General features: G+C 42.4%; 1 pseudogene; it reads left to right on the forward strand.

Annotated features, from left to right (window-relative positions):
- The first annotated feature begins 13790 nt into the window (after positions 1 to 13790).
- Positions 13791 to 16796, forward strand: LOC118715875 (annotated as a pseudogene).
- Positions 16797 to 19626: the final 2830 nt, after the last annotated feature.

The following is a 19626-nucleotide window of genomic DNA, read 5'->3' on the forward strand; positions in this document are numbered from 1 at the left end:
GTGCCTCTAGTTTTACATAAGGGACTTGAGCATCTGCAGATTTTAGTATCGATGGGGGGTCTCAGAACCAATCCTCCACAAATACCAAAAGACCACTATAGTGGGAAAATAAAATGGAAACAAATATCTGCTATAAACATATATGAAACATAAAAGAAATTCAATATATTCAGAAATGTTATCCCTTCTTAAGAGGCTGAAATAATGGAACAAAAAATATTGAAAGACGTTATTCAAGAAATAACATCTTTCCAGAAATAAAGAAAGATTTTAATCTACAGATTGAAGAGCACATATGGGTGATCATTATCAATACATGCCCTAGTAAAACTCATTTTCTAAGAAATAATCTTTTTGTTTTCTCAGAATGAAAAAAAATCATGTCACATGTATTGAGTCAAAAAATAGATCAGCCTGTTACAGACTTCTATAGCCATAGTCAATGAGAGAAGATATGTTTATACCATCCCTAAGGAAGTCAACTTGTCATATAAAAATTTTATAATAGCTACCACTTATTAGGCCTTGTTTAAGTGCTTTTTTAAATTAATCCTCACATTAATTCTATGAAGTAGATAATATCATTATTTCCATTTTAAAGAAAAGGAGGCCAAGATTGGGAAAGATTAAGTCACACACCCTGATCACACAGCATGAGTTAATAAAACCAAGCAGCCTGGCTCCAGAGCCCTGCTCTTAACTATTGCACTATAATCCTCTGGCAGAGTGTTACTCAGAGTCATCAGATAAACCCTGAGAAGCTATTACTAGGAGGAGAAGGAGTGGATTTTGAGCAGGCAAACATAATAGATGTCCATCACAATGTTAAAATAATCTTCTTTTTAGTTATTTTATTTTGTTGAATTTATTGAGATAACACTGGTTAATGTGATTATATAGGTTCCAAGTGTAGATGCCTATGATACATGATATGGATATTGATTGCACTGTGTGCCCACCACCCAAAGTCAATAAAGAAAAAGAGGAGAATTGAGTTTTTAAAAACCAAAACAGGAAAATCAAATGACTACTAAATCCACAAATGTATTTTTTTGGAAGTGAGAGTTAGGCTTTTTTAGTTTGATTTTTTCAAACCTCAAGAGAACATCTCCCATCGGATATTTACCTAGTGGACATTAGCCTTTATCTTTCTATCTTAGACCTAAAACAAGTGTGGGGCCTTTCTTGATATTCTCAGACCCAGATTTTGCTTCTTCTATAACTGACATTGAAACGCAATTTTGTCAGTTCATGTTAGAATTAAGAGTCTATTCTTCATTAAAAATGCACTTGGCAGTACACACAGGTGCATTCATAGAAGTAAGGACACTAAAAACAGTAAATATGCTGCCTCTTATATGGGGAACTAGGCCTACATAAAAATGGGATCACCCCTGATTTTTTACCCAGAACAGGATCTATAACAGACATTGAAAAAGAATCTCACCAACTAATACTTTAACTTAATGGTACATTCCAAACAACTGAGAGAAGTACATTTGATGATGTACATAAACACATTCATAAACATTGAGGGCACTGAGTCAATAAATATACTGTTTCATATAAATAGAGCCAGGCCTAAGCAAGCAGCCACAATGACCTAAAAAAAATTTTGCCCAAATCCCCTTATTAAAAAAAAATAAAAAATAAATAGAACAGCTACTTAAATAGTGTTGAGGCAAGAAGAGAAATCAATTTTAAGAAATGTTTTCCAATATTTGGTAAGTTACTAGTTCTGGTATATGTGGGGACATTGGGACAATGAGTTGTAACACTAGTGGGCTGACCTTCATTATGTCCCTCACCCATTCACGTGCCTGAGTTTCTCTGTTTGAAATGGACACTTTGGAGAGGAAAAAAATGAATGAAGTTCCGTACCTGCTCTCAAGATGTTCAGAGTCTAAGAGATGAAGACAGACTTGTAAACAGATCTCGAGAATAAAGTGTGATGAAGGCTAGAGTGGAGTTGTGTGCAGAGGGTGATTGGGAAGCACAGATTAGAGGGGGTCCAACTTCCTGGAGGTGTCAGAAGAGGCTTCACAGAAAAGAGGACTTTTGAGCTACATCTGGAAGGATCTGTAAGAATTTGCCAAGCAGAGAAGCGAGAGTACAAATTTCAAGCACAAGGAAATGTAGAGAGTGGCTACAGCATTTGGACAGGTTCAAGCCTCAGACTGACTTATGGCAAATTTACATACAGGTCTCAGCTTGGAGGGCAAAGCCCTCCCAGCACAATTATAGCCAAAAGGCTATTGGTTGTAAGCTTGATCTTATAGTCCCACTCTGTAGTCCTAGGAAGCTGAGGGATGTGGGCTGCAGGGGGTGAAGCAAGTGCTGCCTAAACAAGGCTTGATAGAGTTCAGAGAATGGCAACAACAGAAAAGAAGCAGATTTGAAATTCACGTGAACATTGTAAACATCTTGCCCTTGTTTTGCTTTGTGTGATCCGACTATAAAATAAAGACTCAGCTTACAGGCTGTGCCACTGTTTCCTCATTCAGGCACAGTGACCCACCTGGCCCCAACTGTATTCTCTTGTCTATTTCCTTCACCCTCCTCAGGTTCACCACTGGCCCTGCTGGATGTGGTTCAAGGAAAAGCATGGGTGGAGGTAGAACAATGAAAGAAAGGTATATCCATTAGAATAGTAAGATGAGGGACCCTAATCTCAGTGGTTTGCTTCTCATGCCCACCTGCTGGCAGAGCAGCCACCATCTTGAACTTTGCTGGTCACTTTGGGGAAGGAAATCCAGCAAGTCTTGCACCAGCAGTTAATTGCTCTGCCCTGGAAGGGGTATACATTACTTCCACTCACAAGTTATTGTCCACAGCTAGTGACAGCCTCACCCAACCACAGGGGTGCCAGGAAGTGGAATCTTATGTGCCCCAAAGGGGGAAAGCCAAATCTATTTGGCAAAAGAGCACTGATGACCACCACAGAGGTGCCACAGAAGGAGGCATGTTCAGAAGTGGTGTTATGGGGGAGGGGGGAAAGGGGGCATGGCAGTTAGAGTGCAGTAAGCAGAGAGGGGGAAGACAGATGGCCTGGAGGAATCTTGAAGGATCTGTTTTCACAAGCCCTTGGCTGTCCTTCCTTTGAGCCCAAGAATAAACATTTTTAAGTGCTTCAACAAGTGTGACAAGCAGGGTTAAATCATTGCCATTGCCACACTTCCCTCCTACCCTGGAATTTCCAAAATGGCTCTGTCACCTACAGAAATTCTATGGGCTCCTGGTTGCCTCTCTAATCCTGGTGGGACACAGACTTGCCATAACAGAACACACTGTACACCGTAAAGGAATCCGGACAAAAAGCTCCAGTATCACTTCCAACATTCCTTCTTTCAAAGTTGGCAATAGATTTCAACTTCTACTCATTAAGGATTCTTTAAGTCTGGGGTGAAGTTTGAAGGATGTGCCAAAGACGAACTAATTACCCAGCGTTCTGAAATGCTCACTACTACCCGGGCATCTCTGCAGGCGTCAGTCTCAGAGACAGTCAGGGACAGTTCCCTGAGTGCTAACTCCAGTCCAATGGAGCTGAGGCCCTGGGATCACGTTATTGGTGAGCAGGTGGGTACACCATGCAAAAACGTCTTTGCGAACAGCCTGGCACAGGAAACAAGCCAACAAATAATTGGGTTTGTCAGTAGGTCCGGTGTGAGCTGTTTCCAATGTTCAGGCTTTTGCCGTGGGGCTACAGTGAAAATGGGTGTGATAGAGGGGATTTTTAAAATACAACTTGGGTGAAAGGCATATCTCTGTGTTCCAATATTGGTTCTGGAACCAGAGCAAGGTGGGTGCTGTCCAAAAAAAAAGGGGGGGGGGGCGCGGATCTAGGTCTCATCTGCTATCCTACACACTCCCTGACTTCAGGCATTTTCCAGTCCTTTCTCTTCTAATGACGACAACATATGGGGATAGATGAGATAACATGTAAGCACTATGGACTTAGAAGAAAAGCAATCAATAAACATGGGGTATTAATAGATGCCTCTTTTTTTAATAGCTGTTACATCTGGCTCTTTGGGGTTTTTTGCTTAGATTATAAGATGAAGGATTTAAAAAGAAAAAATACTCTGTCCCAAACACACCCACCCACAAGACTTCCTCCAAACTAATGCATTTTATACTAATCTTGGACTGTTTCAGATTCTTGTTTCCGGCAGGGGTTTCCTAGCTGAAGGAAAACCTATCAATGAGCCAGATCCTGCTCATGGATGACTCCTTCATGCTGTGAGCATGAGCTCTTTCAAACCAACACTAAAAATCTGTCATCAGAAACATACAGTTTCTATATTTAAGTCATATGCGTACGAGTGGAAACCAATCTTTTTACAAAAGCAAATGGCTTGCTGCTTAATTTGTTTCTAAGGATATGCTCCTTCAACTTGACAAAGTGCCCCTGGAAGCTACCATGGTCCTTCTGTTTCTCCAAGTGTTTCTAAAACCAGAGGAAACCTCTGGGCAAAGGATCCACGCACGTTACCTGGCAAAAAATTCAGTTTCATGTTGCTCAGCGTTCCTGGTCCAACTGCTCTTTCCAGGGTTCACAGATGGTGGAGTCTTTTGAAGCTATACCCCAGATGGACAGAATTTTGTGGGATTTGGGCGTATTGACTACACTATGACAAAATGTAGGTGCTCCACCTAGTGCAACCATGGGCCTTGGCCTGACGTGTTAGGAAAGATGTTTAACTACCAGAGCCTTTCTCCCAATTAAATTTACACAGGACAGCAAAGGGCAGAGTGAGGGAGTGGGGTCTGCCTGAGTCTGGAGCTCCTCTGCCTCCCCAGTCATTCTCCTCCCTGGAGAAGCCCAGCTTCCAAATCTCAGATGGCTCCGCATTCCCCTCAAGGTTAACAACCCTGTTTCCCACTGAACCAGCCAGAAACCACACTGGGAGTAGGTTTATTTTTACTCCAGGCTTGTCATTTATCACTATTGAAACACTAAGAGACAGCTTTTGGCTGAATACCTCATGGAATACTCAGCATCTCCACGTAGAATTTGGCCCTCCATCTGCGCATTTATCTTCTTGGAGTGGCCTTCTCCCCCTGCCTGCCACTGTTCTTCATGGGCGAGGATGTTTGTATTCAAAGTGAGAGGCTCTCTGTCTTGGGCAGGTGCTTAAGGGATCTTGTGATGGCATCATAATGCAGCCCTTGTGATGTCATAGCTTCTTTTACAGAAACAAATCATTCAGATGATGTGGTATATTTAACCAGTGTGGTAGAAGGGGGTACAAATTTAAATATCTCATGCAAATTTCTTTAGCGCACAGACTTAATGGCAAAAACTTGCTGCACTAAAAGCTCTCTCTCTGGATATAGTAGGTATATTTCAATTCTGAAGAATATCTTTTCCCTGGTCTGCAAGATGGAACTTGTATTACCTACTGATTGGATGCCTTCTAGAACCACAAAACCCATGTGATGCATTTGTGACTCCCCCTTATTTTCTACATTACAGTCAAACTATTCATTCAAGTCCTTTCTTCATGGAATTGGGCATATATCTCCTTTCTCATCTTTCCTTTTAGTCGGGCAAATCGAGAATGACTTTAGAAATGGGGCTCAACCCCAATCTCATCCCTTTGCTGTTTCCAGATTTAACTTCAAGCTCCTTCCTCTTCCCAGTTGATTTTCCCAAGCACCAGCTACTACTTCCCACTCTTCTCAAACCTGACAAACACTTCTTTCTAGGTGACTTTTGATGGATGAGGACACTGAGACATCAGAACTTGCCAAGGGCACAAGTCTTCACAGAGAAGAATGAAGCCCACAGTGCAGCTCTAGTCAAAAGCAAAACCTACCTGACTACACTACCTCTGAGTCAAGGAGAGCTTTGGGTGAAGGCCAAGGGTAACCATCCATGACTTTTACACATCAAATTACAATCTCAACTAAAAACTCTGAGAGCAAATATGTTTCTCACATAAAAACATCCTATCTAATAAAAGAGTAATATGTAAATTGACCACACCTCCTCTACATAAGCCACGCCCACCAGCCAATCAGGAACGAGTATGCAATTAACCCAAGCTAGATACCTGTGCAGCCACTTAGCGAGCAGGAAGCTTGGGTTTCCCCAGTAATGGAGGAAGCCAAGCTTTCCGCCCACCCTGGCCAGCCTAGGCCTCCACTCAAGGCTACAAAGTTTCAATTATAGAAGATAAATAAATCCCAACAAAAATGGTGACAGCCACGGAGCTGGAGAGAGCAGGAGGCTTGAGTTGCCCCCAGCAATGGAGGAAGCCAAGCTTTTCCCACACTCTGGCTGGCCTAGGCCTCCGTTTAAGGCTACAAAGTTGCAATTATAGAAGATAAATAAATCCCAGATACCAGGGCCTCCACTTGGATCGCTGGGGGGCGTGACAAGACTGCAAACCACCACAGGTACCTCAAACAGTCCACTCTACCCTGATCCGGGGGATAAAGGGAACTCCCACCCTGATCCAGGACTCCACAAGATGGCCAGCAGAGGAGGGCAGTTGGGAGGGATCAGGTCTGCAAGGGAGGGCAGTTGGGGGCAATCAAACCTGTAGGGGAGGGCAGTTAAGGGCAATCAGGCAGGCAGGCTGAGTGGTTAGGGGCAATCAGGCAGGCAGGTGAGCAGTTAGGAGCCAGTAGACCCAGACTGCAGGACCCATGGGGTCAAGCCTAAACTGGCCATCAGACATTCCCAAAGGGGTCCCGGAATGGAGAGGGTGCAGGCTGAGCTGAGGGGACCCCCCGCTACCCCGTGTACAAATTTTGTGCACTGGCCCTCTAGTTTACAAATAAGTACTAAAGCCAAATTCAGAAACAAAATACTCTGGAAAAAGAACTCTCTGGTTCTGAGAATGGCAGTGGGGCCAGGGTCCTGCCTGGGGGTCCTGTTATGCTGTAGTGTGGGGAAGCAGTGACAGCTCTTCAGGGGATCAGTAAGGATGGTGAGCCTATTATGCTCAGCTGTCTGCCTTCTGCTGAGGAATTGGGGTTTCCCCAACTATCACCCTCTGCCCTGACCCCTCACAGCCTTATCAAGGGCATGTTTGCTTCTGGCATTCCCTTAGGGAGTTTAAGTCATCACCAATGGAAATCCAAAACTCTGGGTGTGTGGCTCTTATTTTTAATTGAGGCACCCTTCCCAATGTCCAGTTAAAAGTCAGAAATCCAGCACTGTCCCTGAGGTTGCTCCAAGATGCCCCCTGCATGACCAGGCACAGAGCTTCAATGTATTCTTCATTACAATACCAGCATATTTCACATCAAGTAAGCAATCGCTGTGTAAGAATTCCATCCTACATCCTCCTATAGATCCCTGGCAGAAGGTCAGTGGGGTGTTTCCCTCTGGTGCTTGGCTGACTCAGATCTCTCCTCTTCCCATGGCTGCCTTGAGGAGGCTGAGGTTCCAGGTTTTCTGGTTTCAAAATAAATTGGCAGAAATCTGAAGCAATGCCAATACCGCCCTCCTGCCCGCAGGCAGCTGGGTCCCAGTGGGAGGTCTCTTAGCAACCGGGCTCAAATCAAATATTTGGGCATCTGGACACATTCTGATTGGAATGAGCTCATGAACAAAAACTTCTGTTTCCCTCAACCCCACTACTGAGGGTTTTGATGAGATGCTGAGCCCTTTGGTTGCCTCCTATACTGGATGAGTCTGTGACTCATGGGGACCATTAAATGAGGCATCCCAGACTGGCAGGCCAATGACCTGACTTCTATTCCTGTTTTGACACGTACCCTTGGATAAGACACTGGTACTTTCTTGTGACTGTGCCCACAGAGAGCCCAAAGTTTGCGTCTGACCCTCTGCAGCAGCCTTTTCACTGGAAGCCAGTGTCCCTGGACCGTAAAGGGCAGGAGCTTGGGCTCAGTGCAGAAGTGAGCCAAGAGGAAGGAGGGTTTCAGGGTGCTCTCCTCCTCCACCTGCCATCTCCTCTTCCCACAACCTTCCCTGTGAATGGCAAATGGCAAATGGGGGGGTGGGGGGAAGAAAGGGCAAATGGCTGCTAGCCCACAGAGTTTCCTATCTTTTACTTTCCAACCCCGGCTCCCAGGTTTATGCCATCCCAGCACACTCAGGAAAGACTACATACATTGAATTTGGCTCTGGGTGCTAATTCAAAATTGTATCATCAAGGACTGGGGAGCTTTATCTGAGCTTTTATATCCATAAAATGGGGCTTTCGGACCCTGGTCTCTGCATGTCCTGAGAGATGAACTAGTCAGGGCTCCCCTCTCTCTGCCAGCATCAGCACCTCTCCTATCACTGATGTCCATCATATCATCCCATTGGCCACTGGTTTATTTCTGTTCTCACAGATGTCTAGCCTCTTCATTGAGCCCCCAAAGGTAGATATCATCTCTCATGGCTCCTGTGCCTTCAAGTCACCTCACCCAGATCCCTGAGGGAAAGTAAAGCTGGGCCTGGGGAAGCTCAAACAGGGCAGCTTGGAGAGCTCCTGGCAATAGGAAAGACCAGTGTCTCTTTCAATGGAAAGAGAAGTGAGAGGGCAGTGAGCTGGGAAAGAGCCTGGCTCTGGGGCCAGCAGCATTGGTCTGCCTCGGTCACTCTCTAACTGCTGGGCAAGTTGCATAACCTGTCTCAGTCTCCATTTCCATCTGGAAAATGGAAATACAATAGTATTTATTTTACTAGATTGTTCTAAGAAAATTAACTAGTAACTGTAAAGCATCTAACACAAAGGCAGTCGATAACTGGTAGATCTTATTGTTAGAGTGACTTTTTCACCCAAATAATTTGTATTGATACATTAAATAAAAGCATATTTAGGTTACTCAGTCATTCTGATTACAAAATTACTTTTGTTATCTCTTTCAAAAGCTGCAGGGGAGTATGGAATGAGGTCATCAAGCACTTCACCTTCTATGGCTTAAGATAAATTATATTATTATATTTAAATCACCCCTTGGTTTAAAAAATGTGTCTGTGGCCACAATAGCTGATAGAGCATTTATTTAAAAAAAAAAATGTTTGTCCAAGAAAATCCGCAAGTTAATGGTTAGGCTGTAACAGTGACCCTGCGTTCCATATTGCACGACCCCCTTCCCTGATCTGCTTTGGAAGCAGCCTGAGCTTCCCTCTGGGAGACTCGGGATTAGTTTTTGTTGATTTTGTTCATAATACAGAAAATGCCAGGCTTCAAGCACTCAAAGACCTGCTCCTTTTGAAATAAGCCTAAACAGAGGCTTGACAATAGACTCATTTTATCCTATTCACTATCATCAGCAAACAGAGCAGCCAGCATTATCTATAGCCCTAAACTAGAACCAGCCCACAGGTTCAGCAGGTCTGGACCATGTTTTCACAAAGCAATGAAATATGATACTTTCACTTACAGCAAAGACTCTAGTCAAAACAATACCACTGAAGTACTAAAACACAGTAACAAAGACTGATCCATCTAAAAACCAGGTTTATAAAATAATAAAAGGAAATCAGATCTTCTAAATAGTAGAAGCTGTTGCAAAGAATTGAACTTAACTCCCAAGAGTACATATTTCTAATATATTTTTCTTTTAAAATCATGAACTTGGATTAAGTCCTTGGTTATTTTTCCAAAGCAACTACCGGTATTTCTATTGGGTATTTATTGAGCATTTGCTATGCACCAGGCATTGTTGGGAAAACAATAGTGAAAAAATAATAATTTTGCCATACTCTTGGAACTTACATTCTAATGTGGGACAGAGATAATAAACGAACCTGTTATTATACCACTTTACCAAAAAATTTCACATTTAAATTTCACAGCCACACTGTCAAGTAGCTAGGGTGTAATAAACACATCTGGTAGGTGAGGGAACGGCCAACACCAGGTAACCAGTAAGTGACAGACCAGGATCTGAATCTAGATCATCTGGTATTTCACTTCTGGCAATGGCAGACTAAGTAATTCAGATCAACGCTCCTACCAAAGGCAGCTTAAAAAGCTGGATAAAGTATTTGTTTAATTTTCTTAAAATCATCAAAGCAATAAAAAGGTAGTGAACTAATACCTTCCAAATCTAGGAGAAGACAAACCCAAGAAAAGCTTTTTTCCAAAGGCCTTTGTCTATCTGGAAAGAAAACAGCTTTGAAAATAAGATCTTGTTTTAATACCCTCACAAGGCCAAAGCCCCAAGCCTGCCCAAGTTGAGGATTCAAACAAACCACTCTCCATGGGGTGGGGTGAGGGTGGGGGTGAGATATGTGTCCCTCAAGCTTACCAGCAGGTTGACTTCATCACTGAGTCCTAGGAATCTTAAGCTTTACACGGTTTCAGATGGGAAGTGCCCTCAGCACCTGGCAGACACACATGAAAAGCCTCTCTAGAATAATATTCTACCATTATTCATGAATGCATAACACAAACATTACATATACATAATAATGTGTCATTGGATAATCTCATCACGGTGCAAACATCATAGAGTACACTTACAAGCCTGGGTGCTATGGCCCACTACACACGTAGGCCGCATGGTACAACCTATTGCTCCTAGGCTACAAACCCATACAGCATGATACTGTACAAAATAACAAGAGATCAAAGCAAGCACAAGAGAAAATGGTGCAATCAAGAGACGCAGTAAACAGGAGAGGTCTGAGGCTGCTGCCAGCATAACACAACATACTGTTTTACAGCAAATGTCTTCGTATATAAGTAGAAAGAGTACACTCTAAAATGATAAAAAGTACAGTATGGTAAATACATAAAGTAGTAACATGGTTGTTGAATACGAGAGGCCTGATGCCCAAAATTTGTGCAAGGGGCTCAGCCTTTGCAGCCCCAGTTTCATCCGGAAGGTCTTCCGGAGGGTCCTTCTGCTGGTCAGGCTAATTAGCATATTAGCTCTTTATTATATAGAAGGATAAGTACCAAGCATTACGTACTCTACATGATTGCATGTGCTATACTTTTATATGACTGGCAGTAGGTTTGTTTACACCAGCGTCACCCAAACACATGAGTAACGCATTGTACTATGACATCACAATGGCTACTATATAACTAGGCGACAGAAATCTTTCAGCTGCATTATAATTACAAGGTACCAATGTTGGATGTATGGTCCCTTGTTGACTGAAACATTGTTACACAGTGTATAACTCTGTGTGCATGTGTGTGTTTGTATTTCAAGGACTAATGCTCACTAAGAGAATTGAAGCACCCAAGAAAACAGGACATTATAAGTAAGAATAGTAGAAACAGCCAAGAGTGGAAATAGGCCCACAAAAATCTTAGAAATGGGAATTCTTATATATAAACTACAAAACAACTCTACTTGCAATATTCAGAAACATAAATGCTGCACTTGTAAATTTTGACAGAGAACTGGCAACTATAGAAAATAACATTTAAAAAAAAAAATTTAAGATCCAAATAGAAAATCTCAAACTGGGAAATATAATCATTGAAGTTAAAGAACCCAGTGACCAGGTTCACAGCAGATTATCACAACTGACGTGCTGTAGTGAGAATCAGTGAGCTGAAGGATATGTCAGAAAAAAACTATGCAGAATTCAGCTTGGAAAGTGGGGTGCAGTTAAAAGGTCTCACATACATTTAATTCGGCATCCAGAGTGGAAAGAGATATTAGAACAAAGGCAATATTTGAAGAGATAATAGCCAAGAATTTTCTAGAACTGATGACTGACATCAACTCAGTTTCAAGAGTCCAACAGATCTCAAGCAATATAATTCTTTTTTGTTTTAAAGCCACACTTAGGTACAACGTAGAGAAATAGTAATCAAGGAAGCCAAAGTGAAACCATGACCCCAGAGCGTGGCGAACTGTGGAGTTCTCCCGCTTTCTCAGAGCCTCAGCACGGGCCCTGTTGCTTTCCACTCACCCACTCTCCTCCGGTGAGCGGCGGCCTACACCAAGCTTTAAGTGGCTCTCTTTTTACGTAAGCAGAAACACCATTTGTTTCCAAAACATTTCTAAACGCTGCTACAAGTTAGAATGATGAAATATCCATTTCAACCAGAGGGCTGAGAAGAATGAATTTTTAACCCATAAAAGCAAACAAATCAGCAAGGGCCAGCAGAAGATAAGACAAGGACAATACAAGTTATGGCAGGAAGTCATACATTAATTTGTGAGTGAGTGAATTCTCACATAGTGAGGCCATTCTGCCAAGCACTTAGCAAGAATATTGACTACCACAGAGGTGTCAGACAGACTCTATAACTTATTAGGAAAAAGAAAAACTTCATCTTATTTATTTAACCTTCTCCCAAATTATACATTATTTGCTGCAGGTTCTTACAATATAAAGATTATTTAAACGTAGGATGAAAATGGAATTACATAAAGTTACAGTGTATTGAGTCCTTTCAAGAAGTACAACCCTGTGCTTGGACCTAAGCACCAGCCCTATTGAGCAGGAAAAGATGGCCATGACCCTGAAATAGGCATAGTGCGATGGCATATCCCCCCATTCTACACCAAACAGCCTCCCTGGGGTCTCTGGCTCCTGTTCCCAACTTATAGAAGCCCCATGATCCTGCGCAGGGAAGGGCAGGACCTCGTTGGAAGGTCACTAGACCAGAAGTCTGGACTAGACGGCCCAGGTTCAGCCCTGAGATAACCAGACCCAGAGCCTCAGATGCAGAACAGAAGAGGTTAGAACAGAACAAACCACGGGGAGATGCAGGGGCCAGCAGGAATGGGCATGTTCTGCTAAACCTCTAGGTAGTGATGAGGGGTGTTTCTCTCTTTCTGGCAGGTCCAATCCCAGAAGGAGCCCAGACACAAGAGCAGGGTTCCCCGAGGTCCCCAGATGTGCTGCAATGCCCCCTGCACCTCTGTGTTTCCCTCCCCTCCTTCAGTTTCTGCCTCTGTCAGAACCTGAGAAGCAGTGTTTAGACAACAGGTCCCCTTTGGCTATGGCCCAACGCTTGACGCTTTTAGTCACCAGAACTGAGAAGCTGCAAGCCAAGCTGCAGCCCCAAAGCCACTCTGTGGCAAAGCAGATCCCATAACAAGCTAATTAGTGATGAAAATGCAGCTTCTCCAAGCAGTTTTATCACCAATCTGAGCTGACAGCACAGGGACACACACAGGGCTGTCACAGGCCACCCCTCGTTCCTCTCTCTTTCTCTCTCTCTCTCTCTCTCTCTCTCTCTCTCTCTCTCTCTCTCTCTCTCTCTCTCTCTCTCTCTCTCTCCCCTACCCCCGCCCCCATGGCCTTCCTACCCTATTCTGCCTCAAATCCTAGCCTGGGGCCCCACCTGATGTCCTCTGTTACCCCAGGAGCTTGTCATTAGAACACTCGCGCTCTGCACATGAAGTGGTACCCAGGAGAAATCCCCTTCATCTTGGGGACCTTTTATAGTCTCAAGGGGTGTTCATGTTGTGGAAAGCCACAGTTATGAAATGATGGATTGCATGGTCCCAGGAGGATTTGGAGGTTACAGATAAGAGACTTGCTGTCCCTTTAAGCAGTTATATAAAGCTCTCTCCAATCATCATTGGTTGCAGCCCTACAAGGGAGCACAAAGTAACCAATCTATGCCCAGAAGAATAGCTACCTTCATTGTCCTCAATGGTCCAAGGTTAACTTTGCTGCTCCATCACTGTGGGCCACATGCTTTGGTTGGCTTTGCAGATTGTGAGGATGAATTTACACCAATACTTTCATCTACAGCCTTGGTTAGCTCCCTGCTCTGTAACAGTGGCAAACACTTAGAAAATGTCTGGCTTTTGGCTGCAGCCATGGAAAAGAGCACAGCTCCCTGGTTTAGACCTGGCCAAACCTGTTCTTAATGTGCAGAGGACAAGGAGGGTAGATGTACCTGCCATACAGGTATCCTTAGCATTTGGCAACTCCATGATTCCTACGGTCTCAAATAACCAGAAATTACAGCCTGGCAGCCCATGGGCTCACTTGAGCCGATAGATAAGACTTGTTTTGGCCAAAGAATGTTTTTGTTTTAAGTTGCCAACATTTAAAATGTAGGCGATTTCATACAAACACCTGGATTCCTTGCTGCTCTTGCAAAATCAGAAGCTGTGGCAACACTTCTGATGAGCTGTCATTGCTTGAATAGTCCTATTTTGAGGCAGGGCACTCCAACCACCAAGTTCTACCAATGCCGACCCAGGTTTTTGGAGGATCTGAAGCTTATGTAACTCGGGGGTGACCACTCTAAAAAAAAATAAATCAACTTAACATCTTGGCAATTTTAACTATAAAATTGCTAGGGTTGCTCTAAGGACCTGAGTAAGTGAGGGATCTCAAAGACTATGTCATGAGCTTCCACAGTCAATCCATCTCAGGCTTCACCCCTGGCCTCTGGCTGTACCCCCAGCCTGGTGCCTGCATGTGCTGCCTGCCTGCCCCAAGAATCCTCTGTATGTGAGCCTTTGTCTATATCTTGTGGCCCACAGTTCCTGCCACCCTTCCAACCCTGATTTTTGGCATAAACACAGCTGGCATTGGCTGTGTGAGGTAGGCCCCACCCTCCCTAAAACTCCAGTAACTAAGCTGAAGGATGACTTCATTTATTTTAAAGGGTAGTAAAAAGAAGTCTTTATGCTTTATAATCCCCTCTCCTTTGCAAGGTTAAAAGGAGAGGAGTCCAAGCGCCTATCTGGAGTTAATATAGAAAGTGATTTCTTACCATCCTGGACATCTAAAAACAGCACAGAAAGTGAGGAGGACACTAAGCTACTTTCCATCTCATCTGGGATGCTCATTGGCTCACCGGTTGTCCATTGATTTGTAAATGAGCTTATTGCGGGGGGCGGGGTTGGAAGGGAGACATACCAAAACATGTTTTCCAAACAGCGGTAAATGGTATTGCCACAATTGGATTAGGAATGAGATAACCAGCAATACTTATTGAGCACTACTGGGTATTAGACTACCTCCTGTGTACCCAGTGCCGTACCAGATGGCACATGGTGGCTGCTCTGCGGGTACTTGAGTTCTAGTTTCAGAAACAGGCAGCCACACAAGACCGTTGGATGACAGGGAAATGTCAGAAAGGCTTGCAGGAATCCAGAGGCTGTGTTGGGAGGATGTTTCGGCAGCAGAGGTGACCACAGGAGCCTGGGTGTGCAGGGAGCAGCACTGAGGAAATTCCAGATGGGCGGAAGGGCCTGGGGAGCAGGAGGTCTGAGTCTGGAGGGCCAGAGGATGAGCTGGGAGCAAAAAGAAATAAAAAGAAAAGTAGGTAGGGAACCCATCAAAAAGGGACTTGAATTCTAGTTAAAGGTCTTTGGATTGTCTGACTCAGTAATAGACAATAAATATAATGAAAGTTCATGTGGGCAGTGCTCTTCAGCTTACTGAAATAAACATTGTGACTTAGTTCCATTTCATTCTTACTTGTACTCTGCGTCACATGAGACAGGTTTATTCTAGAAAATCTGGAAGATAGCAAAATCTAAAAGCTGCAATTCATCAACCAGTGATAGCCACTATTAACATTTTGGCATGTTTTCTTCCTGTTTTATTTTATTTTTAAATCTTTATTATTGAAAGTATTACATATATCTCCCTTTTCCCCCATTGATTCTCCCACCCCCACCCCTTCCTGTTTATTTCTAAACATAATGTTTTTTGGGTGTTTTTTTTGTTTGTTTGTTTTCAAAAAATGGCACAAGTGTATGTATTTTTACTGTCAATGTATATTCTTTGAAAACATGATGTCCCCCTTCCCCTTGTAGCACCTGGGCCTGGAATGGGGCCTCAGCCGTGCCCTCTACCTCCAGACCATGAGTGAGCTTTGGGCCTTCCTGAAAAGGGGTAGTAAGCAAGATTCTAGCGCTCTGCACCCAGGGAATGCACTTCCTGAGGGAGTGAGGATAGAGAGGTAAGGGAAAGGGGAGTGTGGGGAGGGGGGGGCAGTAAATTACCACCTGCTATTCATACAACTAAATCAGAAGAAAATATCAAGGGAAAGAAAAGAGATATTAGGAGGTCAGGAAAACACTGAACAGAGAAAAACCATCACGTGAGGAAAGTGATCTAGAAACTGACAGCAAAGGTGTGCTTGGATCAGACACCACGTCCCTCAAGAAATAGGAGATGAAAATGTAGAGATAACCGAGGAGGTGATGGATCAGACTGCCACTTATGCCCTAAATGACAGTAAACTACAGAAAGCCACTGATTTGTCCACAGATGCCAAAAAGCTGAATCCTCACTTGGCCATTCTGTATGCCAAGAGAGCCAGAGTCTTCACCAAAGTACAGAAGCCAAATGCTGCCATCAGAGACTGTGGCAGAGCAATTGAAGTGATCCTGATTCAGCTCAGCCTGACACGTGGTGAGGGAAAGCACACAGATTCCTGGGCCATGCAAAGAAGCAGCCCATAGCCTTGCCCTTGCATGTAAGTTGGAATGTGATGAAGAGGCTGGTGCAATGCTGAAGGAAGTTCAACCAAGGACCCAGAAAATTGCAGAACATCCAGAAAGTATGAGCAAAAATGTGAAGAGTGAATGATCAAAGAAAGACTGGAAAGCTTTAAGAAGGCTCCAGAAGAACATGAGAGAGTCCAGAGGGGAGAGGAAGCCTGAAGACAATCAGGAGCTCAATGTGTCTCTTTCCCAGGTGGCTTTCCTGGGGCGTGCCTGATGGGGAGGAGGCATGCCTGAATGGCAGGGATACCTGAGCTCAATGAAATTCTTAGTGATCCAGAGGTTCTAGCAGCCATGCAGGATCCAGAAGTCATGGTGGACTTCCAGGATGTGGCCCAGAATCCTGCAAAAATTCCGGATTTTCAGAGGAACCCAAAGTTATGAATCTCATCAGTAAATTGACAACCAAATCTGGAGGTCAAGCATAGTGCCTCTCTGACAAATAAAGCACTCACTGAAAGAAAAGCAACTTAGATGACCCAATGGATGAAATTCATTCAGATGATGTTTTTCTACTAAGAATTACAAACTTTAAACACTTTTAAACCGTAAAAATATTTTAAAACAAATAAAAATAAAAGGGTGTGTTAATCCTTACTTTTTCTTTACTAAAAAAGAAAAGAAAACACAATTTCACTAGCTGTGTAATATTCCATTTTCTTGGCAAATGCCGTTAATGATTGCTGTCTGTTAAACATTTAACTTGCCTTCAATTTTTCAGTATTATAAATAATGCTGCTGTGAACATGCCAATCTTTACAGATTGGTCTACACCTTTACAGTTACTTCGTGATGTGACATTATTAGAACAAAGGGTGTGAGTATTTTTAGGACTCTTGATATATATATATATATGACAATTTTTTAAAGGATTTCGTCAATTTAGCCAATTATCAGGAGTACAAGAAAGGGCTTGTTTTCCTGCATCAGATGTACCTTAGAGTTAATTATTATTTTTTAATCTTTACTCAGTTGATAAATAAAAAATGAACTTACAGAATCCGATCTAAATAATCATTTTTGTCACTTGTGTGTTTGAAATATTTTACATGTATTTTATTAATGTATTTTCCCATGAATTATCTATTGCTCATTTTTATTGTTACAAAGCACTTGTCATTTTACATTTCAAAATATCTTAATATATTTGTTTGCTTGTTATGTTTTAATTTTGCTTGATATTTTGACCAAAAAAATATTTTACATTTTATATAATTCAATCTACTGATAATTCTCTTTTTAATTTCTTCCACTGATTTTAAAAAATTTTACAGTATCCTTTTCTATTCTGAGATCTTTTATGTTTTCTTTTGGATTTTTTTTATGCTTTCATTTTTAAATTTCTCTGTTAATCCACCCAGAATTAATTTTGACATTCCTTTACCTTCAATGGTGAAAGTAACTATAACCTGAGACTTCTCCCAGGTAGTCCATTTTCCCACCATTTATTCATTAAATAGTTCATTAAATAAATTCATCCTGTTAGCAATGATTTGTAAAGTTCCTTTGTCATATACTCTTGTCTGTGTTCTGGAATCAGCTCCCTGGCTAGCTTCTCTGTGTTTTACTATTTAGGCCTTAATTGCTGTAAATTTGCAAAATACATATGAGAACTTTTCGTGGTTTCAAAGATATTGTGTGCATGTGCTTTCATAAATAATTCTATTTGAAAATAAAGACAATTCATTTCTCTTATTTCTTTTTTCCTAGTTATTATTCATGTAATATCATATAAAAGACAAACATTCTGAGAAACATGTCTGGATTAAACCTGAGAAAGGATCCTGTGGTTTTGTGCTTCTTCTTTAGTGAAAATAAAATTAAAAATAAAAAGTGTGGTCTGGTTATTACAGTGGAACAGTCATTGCATTGGAAAAAAATGAAAACAACAGAGCAGTGAAATCTTAAAAAAAAGCTTGCTTTGATTTAGTTTTTAAATTGGAAATGTGTGTTATCCTCAAGGAAACGTGCATCCCAAAGCTAAGCATTGGAGGTAAAAAGTTCAGATATTTGGAGCTTTACTTTCTTAAACCAAAACCTTTGGGGATAAGCAGTGAATGGAGAAGTGAAACAGAATGCACTTTTTTAGAAATGATGCATGAATCGCTGGCTATATGTTGAACGTTGTTCACTAGGGCTCAAAGTCCTCTCTGAAGTCGCACAGCAATGGTGCGTCCTCAGTGTAGGATCAACTATCAGGGATCTGGTTCTTCATCTGATACCATTATAATAACCTGGTTATTATTTAAATGGAAACCACAAAGGAAAGCTGTAATATAGGCAAATGCCCAGTAAGGTCTAGGTGATGTGTGAGAAGGAGCTAACCAAGTCAGTGGCCAGAATAGGCGTGAACACTGAAACAAAATGAATTTCCTCTCTCTCTTCCTCTCTCTCTCTCTCTTTCTCTCAATGTGTGTGTGTGTGTGTGTGTGTGTGTGTGTGTGTCTGTGTGCCCGACTCCTGTCTTACAGGGCTTGCACACTCTGCATTTGCCCACATGACCCATAGCCATGTGGACTCCATGCAATAAACGAATGGACTTTAACTAGCCTGATGCTACATTGGACCCAACCCCACCATGAAAACTCTGGACACTGGCCCTGCTTTTGGCTCTGCTAAGGCCCCAGCTGCATATTTTCCAGGACTGGTTTAAAGACAATGGGACTTTGCAAACCGAAGGACGTAACTCTATGAAAATAAAACTTTTTACCACATCCTATCCTTCTATGTGGCCTTTGAAAATTCTTATTCTAGTGTTACCCTGAGAACCCCACTCCTATTAGTGATGGATAATTTCAATCCATCCAATCCTTCAGCACCACATCCATGTATAACATACTGAAACCACCTTGCCTTATAGCCTTTGCTATCATCACACGTTACCTTACAGCTGAGTCCAACCAGCCTATTGGATCACAACATGGTGCCAATGAGGCCCTGCTTATTCATTTTCCTACAATCCTTGCACCCTCTCAATTAGTCTTAGGAAATGAGTGCCCTGGTTCACAAGCAAACTCTGAGCAAGCTGAGTCAGTGCAACCCATCACCATCACTAGGAAGCAATCAAGGTGGCCCTCCTTTTAGATGAGGTAAGTCAATCTGCCTCAGCTGCTCAGTTTTGAGTTCTTGCAGGACAAGGTCTGTGCTTTATTATAGTACTATCAATGGATGGCATCTAACCATCAGTATTTACAAGCTTCTTGAATGAATGAATGAATGAATGAATGAATAATGAATGAGTGAGTGAATGAATTGCGA

The sequence above is a fragment of the Pipistrellus kuhlii genome, unplaced genomic scaffold (assembly GCF_014108245.1).
Source record: "Pipistrellus kuhlii isolate mPipKuh1 unplaced genomic scaffold, mPipKuh1.p scaffold_m20_p_1, whole genome shotgun sequence".
Lineage (NCBI taxonomy): Eukaryota > Metazoa > Chordata > Mammalia > Chiroptera > Vespertilionidae > Pipistrellus > Pipistrellus kuhlii.